The sequence below is a fragment of the Camelus bactrianus genome, chromosome 23, assembly GCF_048773025.1.
Source record: "Camelus bactrianus isolate YW-2024 breed Bactrian camel chromosome 23, ASM4877302v1, whole genome shotgun sequence".
Lineage (NCBI taxonomy): Eukaryota > Metazoa > Chordata > Mammalia > Artiodactyla > Camelidae > Camelus > Camelus bactrianus.
In genome coordinates this window covers 13,972,317-13,992,603 of record NC_133561.1, presented here as the reverse complement: position 1 = coordinate 13,992,603, position 20,287 = coordinate 13,972,317, and the positions used below count along the sequence as shown (strand labels likewise).

The window sequence follows — 20,287 nt, the reverse complement described above, 5'->3', positions numbered from 1 at the left end:
TTGAACCCAGGACCTTGTGCATGCCAAGCATGCACTCTACCACTGAGCTATACCCCCGACTCCCTGTAGGTACTTCTATCACCCTTGTTTCATGATGGGGAGACCAAGACCCAGAGAGAGAGAATTTTCCAAAAGTTATGTGACTGGCAAGTGGCATAGCTCTGCAAGTTTGTCCCTGGACAAGTTTCTTCCCGGACTCAGACTCCTGCCCACCAGAGGGAAGGCAGTATCCAGGTAGAAGGTGTCAGGGCCCCATCTCAGGTCTTCAGAGTCTCTCCTAGCTGGAATCTCCTCTCAGTTGCCTCATCTCCAGCTGCACTGAGATGGCTGCAGCAGTCCCATGGGCCACACCTAGACCCAAGGAGGAAAGAGACTACCTTCTCTAGGTCTCCCCCAGAGGCACCAGCACACGTCCCTTCACAGGGCATAGGCTAGCAGTGGATCACAGACCCATTCCTAGACCAATCACAGCTAAAGGGAATGGGATTCATAAGTTTAGGTCAAACCAATTCTTCCTGGGGGTGGAAGGGATGTTGGGGACTCCAATGCAAAGACTTCTCCAGTGGTGCATTAAGGGTTTGTGTTTGTGTTACTTCCATCAGCTGAGGTCCATCAAGAGAAAAGAGTGAACATCAAGTCCTCCACAGCTAGAAGACATGGCTGCATCTCACTGCCCACCTTGGAGAAACTGACTGTTTGATCCATTCAATCTTGCTGTGGATCTCAGACGTGAATCCAGGGGTAGGAAGTGCTCACATAGAAAAGGCCACAACTCCACTTGAGACACATGCAGCAAATTCTGTTCTCCATCCTCAAGATTTCAGTGTTGAGTTGTTTTATAGTACTCTCTCTTAATTAACATCACCAGAGTTGCTAATAACAAGAAGGGCTGTTTATTTTGAGTTCATGCTTCAAAGTGGCTGAATTTCTTATCAGATATATTTCAAAAGCTTTTAGTCTGACTTAAGACCATCAAGAGATTTTTGGCTCTATGCTAAAAGTGAGAGCAGAGAAAGGCCATTGGGCATATTTCTGAAGTCAAACTTGGGTGAAAAATCAGGAAATACACAAGTGTAAATTAGATTGAAATTTATCATGAAGATAATACACGATTATTTCAATAATAACTTATTTTATAGACTGTGCTTGATCATGTTTATCTACTCCATTATAAAGCCAATCAGTTAAAATGCCAAATCACCCATCCAATTTCTTCTGGTATCAAACACCGAAAGGAAGATTTTCATTATCAAACAAACTTGGATTTTAGCCTTGCTCAGCATTTGTCTCCAATCAAACTTACTATCTCCCTTCTCAGTTTGGCATGGGAGTATGAGTATTACAAATATCTATATTGTCCCAGCACCCTATAACGGTATTACAATGACAATTTTATTAGGTCCATAAAAATTTTGCAACTTCCCTGCAGCACACTGTAATTTCACCAACAGTTGTAAAAGGTCTTAAATTATATTTGTGCAAAATTGAGATGAATGGACTTGAACATTAATGCATTTCTCATTGTGTAATAGGGACTTTTTCTTCCTTCTCTCTTTGCCAAGTACAGAGAAAAAGCTATCCCATTCAACTATTTGTCAACTCCCATTAGAAACATTTAATACTAATAAAATTTATGGATTCAGTTTCCAAAGGATACTGCCAGAGGACTTCATGATTACTACATCAGTCCTTAAATACAACCATTGTTCACCTTATAAAAATCTATATGCAGCCTGACAGGTATAAAATGTCGCTTTGTATGCTGAGTCAGCATAAGAGGCTTTTTTGGTTGAAGCAGAGTTCACGAAATAAAAGTAAATGTGTTCTCGAGCCAGTGAGGAAAGATTGATCTGAAAACATTCCCCTAATAAATATGAAGCTGACAGACTATGATGCTATATGCCCATTCTCAACCGAAAAAGAAATAAAGCATAATTCAATTGACCCTGTAGGTAGCAAATAAAGTTAGTTCACATTAGAGGTTTTATATACACACACTCATAAATGTAAGCATGAGTATGCGAATTACAAATGTTACATAAAGTGCTATCTTTCAAATAGGAAGATTCTGCCAACAGGTCCTCAAGCTGCATTTCTAGGAGTCGAGACGGCTTTGTCCGTACAAATGCACACTGTCGTTCTTGGGAGCTGATTCTTCAAGCTGTGAAGGTTTCCTCCTCTAAACTCCCTATATAACGTCGTAACACTTTCTAATTTGTACCATCATTATTTGTGTACAAGCCTTCTCATTCCTACCAATGAGGAGCCCTTATTTTATTCATATATATATTTTACTAAAGTATAGTCAGTTTACAATGTTGTGTCAGTTTCTGGTGTACAGCACAATAGTTCAGTCATATAGGAACATACATATATTCATGTTCATATTCTCTTTCACCGTAAATTACTACAAGATATTGAATACAGTTCCCTGTGCTATACAGTATAAACTTTTTGCTTATATATTTTTTATATTTTAGTTGGTATCTGCAAATCTCAAACTTCCAATTTATCCCTTCCCACCCCCTTCCTCCTGCCTGGTAACCATAAGTTTGTTTTCTATGTCTGTGAGTCTGTTTTGGTTTTGTAAATAAGTTCATTTGTCTATTTTTAGATTCAACATATAAGTGATATTATATGGTATTTTTTTTCTCTTTCTGGCCTACTTCACTTAGAATGACAATTTCCAGGTCCATCCATGTTGCTGCAAATGGCATTATTTTATTCTTTTTTATGACTGAGTAGTATTCCATTGTATAAATATATCACAACTTCTTTATCCAGTCATCATTGATGGACATTTAGATTGTTTCCATGTCTTGGCTATTGTATATAATGCTGCTATGAGCATTGGGGTCCATGTGTCTTTTTGAATTAAGGTTCCCTCTAGATATATGCCCAGGAGTGGGATTGCTGGATCATATGGTAAGTCTATTTTTAGTTTTCTGAGGAATCAAGGAGCCCCTTATTTTATGTGGTCTTTATCTTCAGCTAAGCCACAATGACTCACAGACAGTAGGTATTTATCATGTATTTGCCAAACCAACAAATAAAAAAAGAGTGACTGGGGTGTCTGTCACCTAGAGCTATGCAATCTGTAACCCATGAAACTAACCAGTTCATAAGAAATAGCATCATAGTGGGGAGGGTACAGCTGAGTGGTGGAGTGTGTGCTTAGCATGCATAAGGTCCTGGATTCAATCCCAATACCACTAAAAATAAATAAATAAATGTAAACCTAGTTGCCTCCCCTCCAAAAATAATTAAAATAAAAAAATTTTTAAATAAAAAATAGAAAAAAGATATAGCATCATGAATGTAAGGAATTTACAACTGTGAGGCTATCATAAATCTCAGTGTGTATTAAGCTAAGCACAGAGGAGCATGACAGTGGTCGTTAAGCTGGAATATGTGTACACAAGGGGCAACTGGCATCAGTAATTTTAAGAGAATACACTTTCTGATCCTCAACTTCCATGTTTGTTCTTTTAAAAACGTACTTGCTAACCCCAAACTCCTAATTTATTCCTCCCCCCGCCTTTCCTCTTTGGTAACCATAAGTTGATTTTCTACATCTATAAGTCTGTTTCTGTAACTACTCTATATAAAATAGATAAACAACAAGGACCTAATATATAGCACAGGGAACTATATTCAATAGCTTGCAATAGCTAATAATGAAGAATTATATATATGTATAACTGAATCACTATGCTGTACACCAGAAACTAACACAACGTTGTAAAACAAATATACTTCCATTTAAAAAAATGTATTTGCTTGAAGAAATGTCTGGAGTTGAGATTTCCTGCCAGTTCTTCTTTCAGCTGATTGACAAAAGACAGACATACTTCTGATGCTGAACCATACGATGGTTTGTGGTCCTGAGGTGTAAACTCCCCAACCCCTTTCCGGTCAAACAGACCATTTGAAATATTGGCATTGGTGAAGGCTTCTGTGCCCATCAAAGACACCACAAACCAGTGAGAGGGCTCCTTGTCTTTCCCTATCTTATGCTTACATTTATAAAAGCAAAGTGTGACATGAGATACAAGGTGTTATCAACCTATTTTGGATGCTCTGAATTTAGATATATTTTAGAGTGGAATAGCCAAGTGGGATTAAGATTTTTATTTCATGACCTTGTCTTTTCCATCCTCTAACTATTTGCCAAAAAAATGAACTGCTCCTGAGGAAGAGCTTTCTGAACACAAAGAAAAAAAAAAAGCTGGTTTCAAAAAAAAAAAAAATATATATATATATAGAGAGAGAGAGAGAGAGAGAAAGAAATTGAAAAGCGGCTGCATCTTTGTGTACCCAGGCACAAACTTATGGCACAATTTCATGCTTTATTTATTCATCCTTGAATTGAAATTCAAAAGTGAAATAGCTGTTAAAAAGAAGTGAATGAACAAGTTTATTTGAATTAAAATATGAAGTCAGGCTTTCTGATAGTAAATCTGATTTGGAGAATCTGACAGTGAAGATTAAGATTGCTAAATGATTATATGGAAGATAATTTTCACAGATTAATGAAACTACACATGTAGTTCAAAGGTCTTGATAAAAATACACTTAAATTTATGACAAGATAAAATAATCTTACTTAAAAACAGAGATATACTTAAATTCACATTATATTTATTTCTCTAATATCTTCTAAATATATTAGGTTAAACAGTTTTCTTCAAGTGAAAGGGCACAGATATACTCAAGTAGTCTTCAGTCTGGAAGGATGAAAAAATTTTGGAAATGGATGGCGGTGATGGTTGCACAGTAATGTGAATGTCATGGAACTGTACACTTAAAATGGGTAGAATGGTACACATTTTATGTTACATATGTTTTACCACAATAAAAAAGTGTTAAAAATGAATTTCTATTTAATTATATGTTTTTTCCAAAATATATTTATTAATGCCCTACTACATTCAGACATTGTGCTACTTGTACATGAAGACTAAAGTACGACCCCTGCCGTCAGGGATCCCTCAGTCTAGTCCTTTTTGAGTGTAAATCTAGATTCTATCATCAGGGAAAGTGAATTTTTAATATGGAAGCAAACAGATAAATCAAGTCCCTGAACTAAACTTGAGCACACTTCCTGCATCCTGATTATTTGTTTTGATCACATTAAGCAAAGTGTTAATCAATTCATACTTCATGGTCAGCTGTCTTTACCCACATGCAATATCTTTTTTTCAGTAGAAATTAGTCACACAACTGAAATTCTTGAGAATAACACCTGCTTCTTAAGCTCCATGATACAACACAACAGGTTGTCTTTAAAATGATCAGTAATTGCATTAATATCAACTTTCCCCAAAACTCAGTGACTAGTGTCAAGCCAAAAATAAAACATAAAAAATTCACCTTTGTTTAACTCGAATCAAATGAACTGGAGAGCTGCCAAATCCTGCTTTGTTTTATGCTCTGTGGCGAAAGCGTTAGTCCCTCGTCTTTTCAACATTTATGGGAAATAGATCACTCATGAGTATTATTCTCCCCATGAAGGTCAAGGGAAAACAGTTCTAGTCTTTGCAGCAGTCAGAGGATAAGTTGAACATGTGGTGGTAAGAAAATCCTGCACAGTTCCCTTCTTAAACGACAAAAGCATCAACAACAAACAGGGCATCAAATGTTATTATGGGATGTGGCCTCAAAGAGAATCAGTCCTCTCACATCACAGATTGGGAAGCAGAGGCTGCCAGAAAGTAACTGACATCTCCCAGGGAGGAGGCAGAAAGGCAACAACACAGATGATTATTTTCACCCATCTCCCGGTGCCCAATTCTGTCCTTTAGCAACTTAATCCCCCTGAATCGAAGGGGTAAAAAGAGGAAAATCTATCCCAGCCAGTTACTTAGAATCGCATAGAGCAAAACAAAGAAGTAACTGCTGATTTTAGTGGTGGGTGAATGTGTTTACAACATTCAGCATCAACACTGAGTCTGCTCAGAGTCTGCATGGCTGGTACACCTTGCAACTGCTGTCCGCGTGGTGAAGAAATTCCAGAAGAATAGTAGCTTGCAAAGACCATCCCAGCGCTTCTGAGACCTTTCCCAGAGGAGGACACTTTCTCCAAAAAGAGTACACAGATCATCTGTGCGTCATGATTTGGTGGGGAGAGGGTGGCCAGCCACAAAACAACCTGTGGAATCCAAACTGGGACCCAAATACAAGGAGGAGGATAAAGATGGGGCAGAAAGGGTTGCCTAGAACCTCCACAAAGCAGGCACAAGGCTCTAGCTCAGGGTCGAGTGTGTGCTTAGCATGCATGAGATCCTGGGTTCAATTCCCAGTACCACCATAATAAATAAACCTAATTACCTCCCCTGCCTGCCCCCCACAAAAAACAAAACAAAACAAAAACCCCAAAAGAAGTTCCACAAATCTGCACAAACCAGAGAAACCAGGGGGAGAAACCTAATTTCCAGAACTCACTGGAGAGAGGGGAAGGAATGCTGAGAGTTTCTATATGCCTCCCCGACCTAAATCCCACTTGCAAAATGGAGTTGTTATAAAAATAGATTTAAGGATAATGGGGACCTTGTAGTTGGGGGAGCAGGACTGTACAGCTGACCAAATTTAGAAATAATAAAGACTTTCACAGTGAGGTTTTTCTATGTTTTTTGATTATCAATGACTACTCTGATATTTTTTTTTCCTTCTCAATATTTTCTACAGTAAATCAGAAACCACATGACCTTCCTTTCTCCTGCTGTAATTTACAGAGACGCAGTACAGCAAGAAAAACAAATGATACTGACTCAGATTCCAAAGGACCCAAGGATCAGATTTCCAGGCAATAGTTGTGAATAGCATTTATCCAGCCATATAATTTTTTTTCAGCGTATGATTTTTGTGTGTGTGTGTGTGTGTGTGTGTGTGTGTAAGCCTAGATCTATCAAACAGAGGGTGGAAATATGAAGGCAAAAGGAATTATATTTTTAGTTATCTGAAGAGAAGGCTTTTTTATGCTATCCATACATGCTATAAATCCCATCAGGTTTACTCAGGATTCAGGAAGGAGGGAAGGGGAAGAAAGCATTTAGAGAGGAAAGGAGGAAGGAAGAAAAAAGAACGAAAGAAGAAAGAGAAAGGAAAGGAGCAAAAAATAAAAAAGGCTCCTATACTTAGGTGAAAACTACTACTGGGGCGAAAAACAAAGCGAGGCCACATGTTGGGGAATAAATGCGTTTCCACATGTGAACGCCAATATATTATTGACTAACCCTGAGTCATAAATATGACAATTTGCCTCATTTCATAGTGAGGTCAGGCTCGGCCCAAAGAAGCAGCCATCCTCTGCTTACTTAATGCTCCTAAATATGAGCTTTCCCCAAAGCTCTCTGCGCATATAATATAACGCCATGTGCATATGCGGTGGGGAGGAGGGATGGGGAGGTGACAGAGAGCAAGCTGTGAACACAAAGATACTTTTAAGCTGGATGCTTGTACATGATATATAGAACAGAAGATCGTCCATCATGGTTATTGAAACTGTGACCAGCAAAGCTATAAACCTGACACGAAAGAAGAGAAAATATGACTTGTTAGGTTGAAAAAGCACCAAAGAGGGAATTATAAAAGGGAAAATTTCATGACAAATTAGTTTGTATTTTCTGTTTTCATTTCTGACACATGGAAGGAAATGCTATATGTTTGCTTAAGGAAGTGCAAATTTCTCCACTTCATCCATTTAAAATCCTCACCCTTAGGCCTTTTGTACTGAAGCATAAAGTTTGGAGACCTTAAATAGTCGTAATGTTTCCCTGAAGAATTTGGCCTCAGAAACATATTACAATTCAGAAGGGCTGAAAAGGAAAACCATTTTACAGCGATCTGGCAGTGTCTGCTTCAGACAGCTGGTAAGGAGCATCAATTCATTCTCATGGTTTCTTTACCATATTTGATGAAATATTAGAGGCAATTGGAACAAGCGGCTCAAGCAAGAAAGCCATAAACTTGGAAGCGGTGTTGTAACACGAGTGTGCTAACATGAAGTAAGTCTCAGATTGGGAAAAAACTGCTCCGTGGCTTGCTCCTAGAATCATCCTACAATGGGCTGGAAAGTCACAGATGCTGAGAGCCAATCTGTTGTTTTATACGCATTCCCCTTCTGGGAACTAAGATTTGGAACTTATTAATAATCATTCCCCAGCTCTGGAGAGCAAATAAAAGAAGAAAGCTCAAGTGCAAGAGAAAGTACTGCAAATTCCCTATTTTAAAGTGCTCTGCAATTTCTGTCGGGAGGAGGGTGGAGGTGAGTGGAGAGGTAGGGCGGGTGAAGAGAAGATGAGATGATAATAAGGAAATTCCCCCAAAAGCAACATATTAACAGCTACAATAACAATAATACTGTATTACTAGTAGAATGGTATCTTTTAGTTACAGCTTTAATTTAATCTTTAAAGATGTCAATCCTCCCCAAACTGATCTATAAAAAAATTGCAGAATTCTACCATCCCAATCAAAATCTCAACAAAATATTATAACTTGGAAAATAATTCTAAAATGTAGCGGAAAGAATGAACAAGCAGAAATAGCTAGGAAAATTCCGAAAAGGAAGATTAAGGGTGGGAAAGGAGTACTTACCCTAACAGATATTAAGATTAACTATAAAATCACTGTCACTAAAAAACAGTCTAATCTGGGGGCAGGAATGGAACTGAGTATAAAAATGTTGGTACCCAACATATATGTAAATCTAGTTTATATCAAAGGTGGGATTTCAAAACAGTGCAAAAAAAGATGGCGTATGCTTATATTAATGTCGGAAAAATCTGTTAGTAATTTATAAAATAAATTAAGCTGCATCCCAGCTCACTCCTGATTCCAACATAAATTTTAAATGAATCAAGTATTTAAGTAAAAAGAAATGCAAACATAAAAGCACTAGGAAAATATGGCTGAATACTTTTATAATTTTGTGATGGAGAGAACTGCTCCAAGTATAACAGAAATTTCAGAAACCATAAAATATAATAAAATTTTGCAATACAAAAGTAAGATGAAATGTTGTGCAAAAAAGAAATCAACAAAGTCAAAATGCTGAAGGCAACAAACTGGGAAATACATAAGAATATTATATTTTTATTTTAGCAAATTATGTTGTGTAAATAAATCAATGTATTTAAGTTAATATAACAATATACAAAGAGTCCTCAGAAATAAATAAAAGAACAGCCCCAATATAAAAATGTATGACGAATATATACAATTAACAGTAGAAATACAAATAGCCAACATAATTAAGAAAAATATTAAACCTCACTATTAATTAAACAAATGCAAATAAAGTGCCATAGCTATCAATCAGATTAGCTATGATTTTTAAAATAATTATAGGGTCACTGAGAATCTACCAGCAAATCTTTCTATGTGCCACTTCTCACCACCTTTACAGCTACCAACAAATGCAACAATTCTCACCTCTAGGCTCCTATAATAACTTCTGAAGTGGTGCTTCCATGCTTGTCCTTCTATAGACAATTTTTCTTACAAGAGGCATCATTTCAAAACATACATCATATAATTCCAGGATCTGGAGTCTGACTGCCTGGGTTTGAATTCTGGTCCTGCCTCCGATTCATCACATGAACTTGAGCAATTCACATAATATTTTTGTGCTTGTTATTTTATTTGTAAAATCAGAATGATCACAATAGTATCTAGTTCTTGCACTGAAAGGATTAAGTGCTTAGAACTGGCATATAGCAAACATGTGTTAAAAGATTAGTGATGAGGAAGATGCTGCTTCTGCTGATGTTAATGGTGATGATGCATGCCCCTGCCCAGAATCTTTCAGTGCCATCCCATCAAACTTAGAATAAAATACAAAATGCTCATTGTGGCCTAGGAGGTGCTACATGATCTGGCCCCTACGTCTCTACAACCTAATTACTGCGCCTCCTTTGCTCAGCTGCAACCACACTAGCCAACACCTCATAGACCCCCAACTCTTAATCTCTTTGTAATTGTTTTTTCCTAGCCTGGACCACTCTTTTCCCAGACATGGCTCATTGCCTGCCTCCTCAGGTCTCTGCTCCAATGTCACCTCTCCAGAAAAGAATTTCCTAACCACCCTATCTAACATAGTCCCTGCCTCCACCCCAGCCATATTGAATACTGCTATATATCGTTGATTAAAGCATAAATTAATCCTACCTTCCAGGGAGCAATTTAGTTATATATGTCATAACTTACAATGAACATTCCCTTTGATCTAGCAATCTCTCTCCCAGGCAATTATACTAAGGAAATGATTTGACAAGTATGTGAAGATCTATGCAAGTATTTTTTCCATCAAAGCATTGTCTATAATAAAGAAAAACTAGAAACAATAAAAACATTCATCAAAAGGGTCATCAGTTATCAATTTGCTATAAAAAAGCCACCCAAAAACTCGATGACTTAAACAATAAGCATTTATTCTGCTAATAAGTTATGGGCTGACAAGTTGGGAAGAGTTTAGCTAGATGGTTCTTCTGGTTTTGGCTGACCTCACTCATGTGTCTGTGTTGCAGCAAAGTGTGTTACAGCTCAGTTGTGACAGCAACCTGGATTGGGGAGAGAGATGAAGCAGCACTCAGAGGGTTGGAGAACTCACGTTTATTGTGCCGGCAGGCCCAGAAGAGTTAACACTCCAAGCTCTGGACCCCGTCTGTAGGTTTACACAGGCTTTTACAGGCTGCCAGTCTAGACTTTGCAACATCATATGTAAATAAGGTGTAACAAAGTTGACTAATTAGGAATGAGCTTTGTAGAAATGGACCAATCAGGAGTGACAGAAATGGACCAATCAGAAGTGACAGAAATGGACCAATCAGGAGTGAGTTCCATGCAAATGAGGTGCTACAAATGGACCAATTAGGAGTTAGCTCAAGGAACCAATAGAATCTTAGGGGTAAGTTCTGCTTTCCTAGAAGCAAGCCGTTTCAGAGGCAAAAAGCGAGATAATGCCACAGGGCCAGGGAACCAGATGGTGCTGGCAGGAAAGCAGTGGCCCTGCCTGTGGGTCCTGCTAGTCTTTTTCATGGGGCTTCCCACCTCATCTATAATTAGCTATGAAGTGGGCTTGTTTACATAGCAGTTTCACAGGGTTCCAAGAGAACAAATAGAAGCATGTAAGGTCCCTTGAGGCCTAGGACCAGACCTTGCATAGAATCATTTGTATTTCATTCTTTCAGCCAAAGCAAGTCACAAGGGCAGTCCAGATTCAAATGGTGGAGAAATGGACTCCACTTCATTGCAGGAGCAGTAAAACCACACTGTAAAGGAACACAGATAAGTGAGAGGTAGTCTGGCCATTTTGCAATCCACCAAAATAAAGAACTCATTGAATAAATTATGGTAACAATTACATTAGAGTATCCTATAGTTGTCAAAAATGGTGATGTTGAGCTATACTTATTTGGTTGGGAAAGATGCTTATGGCGTACTTACAAACAAGCAAAGCATACTGCCGAACTTCTGACCTGCAGCCCACATACAAACATGCCTATACATGTAAAAGATATTGGGAAGAATGTTTTCCAAAATATTAATAGTACTCAGCTCACACTAATGGAATCTGTTCATTCTGCCTTCCTTTCTTCCTGATATCTTTTCTTGGTTCCTGATATATTGGTTCTTTCCTTCCTTCCATCCCTCCTTTCTTCCTTCTTTTTTCCTCCTTCATTCCTGCATTCTTATATCCTGTTATTCCTTCCTAGGGTGAGGTGATTAGAGTCTACTCCTTATGTCTCATTCTATAGTAGGTTAGTCTAGACGTTTTCTTATGACATTAGGAGAACAAGAATATTAGCATAAACTTGCAGGCATGTTTCAATTCTCTGCTTACATCAGAACTTCTAAAGCAAGTCTCATGGCCAAACCCAGAATCATGGAATGGGGAAACAGTCTCCACTTCTTGATGAGAGGAGTTGCAAAGTCACATTACAAAGGGTGTGAGTAGAAAAAGCTTAAAGAATTGGGGTCATTAATGCAATCAACTACGACAAGGATGCTATGTTGATCTAGTTGGAAGGAGAGGGCTGGAGGATTTTGTCTTAAATTTGTGCTTGCCCAGCAAACATTGTCTTTTCTTAGAAAAGTTATTTGCTTAGGAAATGATAGAAGGCTAATGGGGATTATATAAGTAAAGCATCCCTGCCATGGTTTGACATTGTCGTTGGTTCAGTGTTACTATAAAAATAAAATGAAATAAATTTTAAAGTGCTTTGAAAACCTTAAAGCTATGTACAAATGACCATTCTATGTTGATTTCTAATTGTCATCTAATGTCTTTTGGGCCTCCTTTCCTCTCCTTGGAGTGTTCAAGCAGTGCAAAAATCATTTCAGTAATAGAGTAAGCCAAACATGATTGGGTACGTAAATCTGTTGCTGCAAAACAAAGACAACATCACATAATGTCTACCAAAGCCAAACACAAATTTCTTTGGGGAAATTTACAACAGTAGTGTGAATAATTGAAATTTAGCTAAATTATTATCATTATTCTTTCTAATACTTGCATCAAAGGACTTGGTGATATTTAAAACTCAGATAAATTCCATCAAACTATTGCTTTGATTAATTTGAGTCTCTTTGCCTGCAGGGATTCTAAAATGAGTCATTCTTCCTTGAAACACGTCCAATTGCCGTAGCAGCTGTAAACTGTAGGAGTTGATACTCCTTAACATCAAGGTGAAAGGGTCACTGAGCCCCACCCTTTGGAAACTACTTTGGCTACAACACTCATACAAAGTTCAGGGCCTTCACGATGAGGCCTAAAGCCTTTAATTAATCTATTTGCCTCTGCAGCTCCTGTGGTCCCTGGGTACTCCACCACTGCATAGCAACAACCCCTTATGTTTACTCATCCTCTTTCTCTGAGCAACAGTAACATTTTAGATGTCTTACCCAGCATTCAGCTGTGGAAAAAAATAAAACTTAGCAAAAATCTCTCACCAGGAAGAACTGTGCCCCAGAATAAGAAACAGTTGGTTTTTTTGTTTGTTTGTTTGTTCTACAAAACTTTCCTAAGATATAAGAAGTCTCTCCCTGTATCCCAAATAACTGTCTAGCCTTCAACAGCTTGTCTTTTCCATTCATGAATGAAACATTTATTAATTCAACAAATATTTATTGAGTGAGAGAGAACTTTCTCTCTGTTAGACATGGTGATAGGCACTGGCAATAAAATCCATGTCATAATTTGAAGTAAAGCCTAGGAAAACTTCTCAAATCAGTTCTATCTATCTTATAACTCAAAAAAAAAAAAAAACAGTTTCATCCCCTTTCCCCACTGCACCTTTGCTTAAACTTTTGTGGACTGTAATGCGCAAGGTGCTCCACTCTCCTATACCTTGTATGAATAACTAAAGTGAGCTGTGAACTAGTGAGCTAGGCAATGTCACACGTACACTGTCTCTCACATCTGTCTTTCTGGATCTGCTTGTATTTAGTATAGCTGGAAAGAAAGAAAAGAAAAGAAAGAAAAAAAAGAGGGAAAGAGAGGGAAGGAAGGAAGAGAAAAAGAGAAAGAGGAAGAGAGAAAGAAAGAGAGAGAGAGGGAAAGAAAAGAAGAATGATAAGTGATTCAGCTGAGGGCCTTTAAGAGAACGTAAGATAAATTAAACAGGTCAGACTGTTTTGGTTCAAGATTATTGTGGACTAGCTATTATAAAATACACAACATTGTAAACTGCCTATACTTCAATTTTTAAAAAATAATAATAAATAAATAAAAAGAGCCTCTCATGTGGTCTAATTTTCTGACTAGAATTCTGCCTTGGAGTTTAGAGCGAAGGTCCAGCTAATAGAAAAGTGTTGCTTAGTTTCCTCACTTGTTAGTGTTCTCAGTACAGATTTTACCTAAAGACATATTGTCTGCAATCTAGAGCAATTTGGGGTCTTGTATAATTCCATCTATAAAGCCTCTAATCTCACTATCATCTCTAACACTATGAAAATAATTTCCTTCCACACACACTCCCTTCATATACCACCAGCACCTATCTCCAAAATGTCTCTGTTTTAGTACATGATTGAATGAAAATTTACAGTATTTTACAATTCTAAGTAAAGTTTTTCCCCCTTTTTTGAACATATGATCCCACCTCTTGCTGGCTTCTATTGATGCTTATGAAAAGTCAGTTGTCAGTCTAATTGTCCTACTTTTGTAGAAAAATTTTTTTTTCATTGCAGCTGATTTTAAGATCTTCCCTGAAGACATATTTAAATGAGATTTACTTGCTTGAGAGATTTATGTCTTTTACTAACCATGGAACATTGCCTCTCCTGCATTACACCGAAATTCCCCATCTCATCTTCTAGGACTCTTCACCTGTATCTACATATATATTTTTCTTTTTCAATTTCAAATTTTTACTCTTGCTGTGCTGCCTCTGGGCAATTTCTTCACATCTATCTTTCAATTTATTCATTTTCTCATCGGTTACATCTAATCAGCTGTGTCATCTAGTTACTGAGCCATTTTTTTTTTTAATTTCTAGAAGTTTTTATTCCTTTTAGAATCTATTTTTATAATGTTTTTGTTCTGATAAAAATTCCGGTTTTAATCCTTTCTTTTTAATGTCTTTCATCATCTAAGACATACTTATTTTATTATATCTGAAAGATAGTTTTGTTACTTGAGTATTTTGGTAGCCTAAGTCTTCTATTATTGTTTTATCTGATTCTTGCTTGTGGTGAATCTGTGTTTTGTAATTTTGGATTATGAACTCATCTTCAGCAGAGATTATTATGGGATTCTTAGCCTAGACTGAGAGCATGTTCCTCCAAAGAGGTATTTTACCTTCTGCCAGTCAATTTAAGTATATCATGAGTCCAGGACCCGCTTTATATTTATGTCATAGTTGGGGTAGACCTGGGCTACATTGGTAGTAAAAATAATTGAACTATAATCCCACACGAGAACAAGTATCTATTTCAAAGGAGACATTTTGGAGTTTGTTGCTGATGTTGTTGTGTGTTTATTCCCTAAAGAGCTATAAAACCCAGGCCCTCAGTTCTTAAAGATCAAACTCTTCCCCACAGCCAAGGTGACTAGAGCAACTCTTGTTAGTTTTTTCCATTTTTTCCCTTGAAACTTTTATTTCCTTCTTACAAACTTGACTATATATTTAATACAAATGTTTATCCTATTTTATGTTTATTATATTTTAATCTATATTTTTACATATTTTGAGAAGACAATTTCATGAAACTTAATCCAAAATATGTCCAGAAACTGAAGTTCTCCACCATTTTCTTGATATGGTCAACTCAAAATGTCACCCAAGCAGCCTGACATATGTATAAATTTTAACATAGAGTAAATTTTAACCAATTACAAATTAGTGAGTGATCGTCTTATAGTTAGAGGCAAAGTCTGTGTCCTAGTTCAATTACATGCCAGGTAGGTGCTTAATAAACACTTACTGTTAGAATTAATTAACTAAACTATATTTACTGTTAAGCTTCTTGTCTGTTATGACTACCCTTTGTTTCTCTACGGCAAGAGTGGTTTTTTTTATTGTTATTTTTAAATATGTAAGTGAGTGACTCTAAAGTAATGAGGCAAATTCTACAAACCATGCACAAAAATTGATGTTAGTAATTTGCCAATAGCCACTCCTTATATGACAGACTTATGATGCACAGAGCTATGGCTTGTTGCTATGACAAGGAGATATGGAGATCACATGTACTGTTTTTAATTTTTAAAATAACATATCTGGAAGATTGATTAGCTTTTCAAAGACCACCATAAAACTTAGCTGAAGGAATAAAGATTACTCATCTCTCTGATAAACTGAAAGCACTAAAACAAGTTCTGAATATTTGATTCCCTATTAGCTGGAACCAAAATAAATCAATCGCCAGTCAAACAAATAAAACAAAGATTTTTAAATCCATGTTGTCTCCACAGGACTTAGGCCTATAACTTAATCACTGAGCAAGTTACTGTTCAATTATTTCCTTAATCTGCATAGGTCTAAAAATAGACCCCCATCTTTCAAGCAGGGTGGCAAGTGGAATGACTGCTATTTCTGCTTCCCAGCGTTGTGGTGACAGCCCAGCATGTAGATTACTGCTTCATTGCCAACAGGGCTGCAAGAGACCATCAATTTACCACTAAACATGGATACCAGAGAAACAGGAATACCTTACAGGCAATGCCCTAGTCCAAGTAGGGAATTTCATTCTTTGGAAGAGTACAGAATGGGTCAAGCGAAAAAGGCCAGAGAGTAGTGAGGATATAGGCAACTTTTAGAGGCTTAACAACTTTGAGATTCAACTTGTCCATCTAGTAAGATAATATAATAAAGCCCATTCATCTCAATTTCATTTCCAAACTGAAAAAGCATAAAGTTTAGAGCTGAGCCAGCCTGGGGCAAGTCCTTGTGCTAACTTACTATCTGAGTGAATTTAGGCAAGTCTTAAATAAATAATGGTTTCCCCAACCATAAAATAGGAATAATAAAAATACTAATCTCATAGGATTATAGGATTAGCAAGATAACAAATGTAAAACAATTTACATGGTGTCTGACATTAGTAAGGACTCAAATATTTGCTATAACTATTATGTCTACAAACTTCTAAATACTTGTTATGAGCAAAACATTGTGCTAAATATTTTGGTGGCTACAAAGACAAATCAGACATATATCCTTAGCGTCTAACAGAAGAGATGAGGTAAAATGAAGTTATAAACTCCATGAGAGCAAGGAGTCTATGTGTCTTACTCATCCTTATGTTCCAAGCACTGCAAGAATTTCTGGCATACAGTAGGTATCCAATAAATATTTGTTGTATATAAAAATAAATAACTCTTTTACCACACAGAAAGTGCTGAAAGTGAACAGGAGAAATAGAAGAGAAATCTAGGTGAGAATCAGGACCGTGAAGGCCAAACAAAGAAAAAATTTATCCACAGTTTCTCACCTGTCAAAGGATAAAAAATAATTCTACTTACGTTGCCTCCCTCATATTGGTTATTGTAAAGCTGAAATAAGAATGTGTTTCCCTGACAGCAGCAGATGGAGGAGGCCGGCAACAAAAGGACGATGAGCTAACCCAAAGCAACTGAGTGATATTTACCAAAAGTCATGCAGTGCTTACTACATGCTAGAGACCGTTTTAAGCATTTCACATGTGATCACATCTTACCTTCACAACAACCCTGTGAGATAGGTCTTATCATTATCTCCATTTTGTGTAAAAGGAAACTGAGGCACAGAGAAGTTAAATAATATACCCAAGATCACACAGCAAGTAAGTCACAGAAGCAGGATTTAATCTCTGGCAGGGGAGCTCCAGAGCCCGCTTGATGAAGCAAAGAGTGCTTTGTCTCCCAAACAGTGCAGCCAGGGTCTCGGACCTTCCTCTGCTATTATTACTTATCAGAAAACACTGGTCCTGTCAAAGCAAGACCCTCCAAACTCTATGCTCAGTCTCTGTCTCTTTCTGGCAACCTTTTCCAACACCTTCTACCACAAGCTTAATTTCATTATCTCGACTGCTTCATGGGAGGAGGAGGAAGGGGAAGAGTGAGCTATAAATATCCCTTCCCAAGTGCCCCCCAAGTTGGAGCCACCTGCTGGGGCTGTGTGAGGTAGAGGGAAAAGCAGAGCCACTTGGTGGAGAGAGGTTTGCACCCCATCATTCAACGTAAGGTTTTTAAGGCCTCCTGTGGGGCTGACTGCTGCAAAGGGGAGGAAAGTAAACAAGCCATAATGAATGGTGTCATTACAGGGTTTTATCATCTACCTGCTTAATTATGTCAGCGAGAACTCAAAAGCAAGTGTCGAGCAGATAAAGCATTCTGAGAAAGCTCTGCTCTAGGTATACTGGGCCCCCAAACCACACAGCATGAGGTCCTGGGCCCGCAGGCACTTCTTAGGAATATTCTGTTTTCTCGCGCTGTATCTTCGGGTATGGAAACACTTTGTAAACTGGAAACAGAACAGATGCTTCTATGACCAAGTAACATAGAGAAAAGTCATCGATACGGTCCGACTTGCTTTTGAACTGGACTAGGAAATGCATTTTCTGCAGGTGTCTGGAAGCAGCCCCTTATGCACGGCAAAAGACAGTTGGACCAAGGTCAGAGAGTACGTCAGGGATTAACGTTGGTTTTCCAGCTCCATCCTTAGCGTTCTTTCATCCGCAGCTATCTGAGGCGGGTGCAAGGATGAGCCAGCCAGCTCTTCTGAGGCTCCGCTCACCCTGGACAGACCACTCTTGAGGTCAGCTCTAGGGCAGAGTTGAGTTAGCAAGAAACTGTGCTTGCTTCTGCCAAGAAGCAAGATTTCTCTTGAAACACCCACACACAATCAAGGGTGCGCCGCGCGTGCGCACCCGCGCACACACGCACAGACAACCACAAGGAATTTTTATTTTCTCCAATCCCAATCCAGAGTCAGACGCAGCTGCCAAACCGGCCCCTCTGACAGCACCTCCTACACCAGACGCCGGAGCTGCAAACTGTGCTCCGCAGGCGTTTTAATTGTAAATCCAGATGCTCTACCCCTTCGGTTCTCCGCACTGACCTTTCACTTGAAAGTCAATTTGTCAGTCTGCTCCATGTGTCTGAAGAAATCATCAAAGCTGCCCCGCCGAGGAGCTCCCCATAGATTTCTCTGGACGCGGCTGCAACACAGCTACACTACATGAGGGGGAAATATGGGGGTGGGGGGACAGAATTGCGGCAGCTCCCCTGCGCTCGGGGCTGCTTGGGTGCCTTCTGTTTCTTAGAGAAGACTGCATCACCAAGGGGTATTTGGGGAGAGAAAAAAGAAGCAGAAGCAAGAACTTGCCTCACCCCACCCCCAACTTCCCACCATCAGTTTGCAAACAGGACCCAGTGAAAGCTGGTAAGAGAGACACCACACCTCCCACCCCTCCGAGCCCGGAGTCTCCAAAATCCAGGCATGTCTGAGTCTCAGTATTCTGCCAGCACAGCCAAGGGCTCAAATCTGGAAATAAATATTCTTTGCACTGAGGGCCAAGGAGATAGGTATCATCAGAGATATTGTAAGTGTGGAAACTGCTAAAGCACAAGGGGCTGATTGAGGACAACTCCATCACCTTAAATTAGGGACACTCATGGTTCTACACTCTAGTTGCTGGGAGGAACTAGACAAGGCCAGACCAAGTAGCACCCCCGGCCATCCCCAGGTACTTAGGGCTCTGCTTCTAGTTCCTGTCCACCCAGAGCAGCACCTCACCCCGAGATCTTGGTCTCCTACACCACCCACAACTACGCCACCACACATACACACATATACTCCACCATCACCACCACAACCAAAGTAGAACTCCTTCTCAATCCTACTGAGCTCTGTTGAGTGACTAGTCACTCTGAGAAGTTAATTGTCACTAAGTGGACACACATCCTTTGAAAGCCAAACAATCAAGATTATAGCTAGTTCTACCCCTGGCTAGTTGTGTGAGCTGGGGCACAGCCCTTAACAACTTTGAACCACTGATTATTTATCAAAAGATAGTGAAATGCACTTGTCTTGTTTTGTTTTGCTTTGCTTTGCTTAGGTTAAAGAATGTTCATTTGAGCAGCTCTCCTGGCCTTGTTAATATAGGGCAAGTAAGTACCCATTGTCCTGGGATTAGGACTGGACAGGATTTTTTGTTGTTTTTTTGTATTGCTTGTTTACTATATAGAGTACTGGAGGGGGAGAGATAGAGAAGGCTGGCCAAATCTGCTTTAGAAGCCAGGACAGTTTGAAAGGAAAGGGACAAGAAACCTATAGTTTGAACACCATGATTTGCATCTTGGGAGATGATTTGGGGTAGGTGAGGGTAATCCCAATGAAGACCCAGTAACACAGAAGAGAGCTGTAAGACTCACAAAAAAAATTTCCTATAGGAGAAAAAGAGGCTAGTTTGTCCAGGCACAGAACTAGTATGTAAGGTCATGTGGCCCACAGACTTACAAGTGTTAAAACCATGGAGAGGAGGAGGGAACCCTGCTTAAAAGGGGATTTCTTTGCTTCTGTCCATGACACAGGAACTGGTACCAGATTAGCCCTCATGCCATAAACAAGTATAAAACTAGCAAAATACATAAGCAACTGTTATTAGGCATTGGACAACAAGCAATGAAACACTGTGACCCCTGAGATAAAAAGAAGATCCTATGGTAAGCTGCACAACTGTGCTAGGGACATGTTCACAATCATAGTGCACTGAGCTGAAATCTATACAGAGGATGGCCGTCCCACTGAATTGACTTAGCATATATCTGAGTTCAGGATAATGGAGCAGCTAGAATTTA

General features: G+C 38.7%; 1 long non-coding RNA gene across 1 annotated transcript in view; it reads right to left on the bottom strand.

The window, feature by feature from the left end:
- Positions 1–10,539: 10,539 nt before the first annotated feature.
- Positions 10,540–20,287, bottom strand: part of LOC123613996 (uncharacterized) — a 238,363-nt gene continuing 228,615 nt past the window's right edge. Inside the window, exon 4 of the long non-coding RNA XR_006721451.2 lies at positions 10,540–11,273. This is a non-coding gene — a long non-coding RNA (uncharacterized LOC123613996). The remainder of the gene's footprint in view (positions 11,274–20,287) is intronic.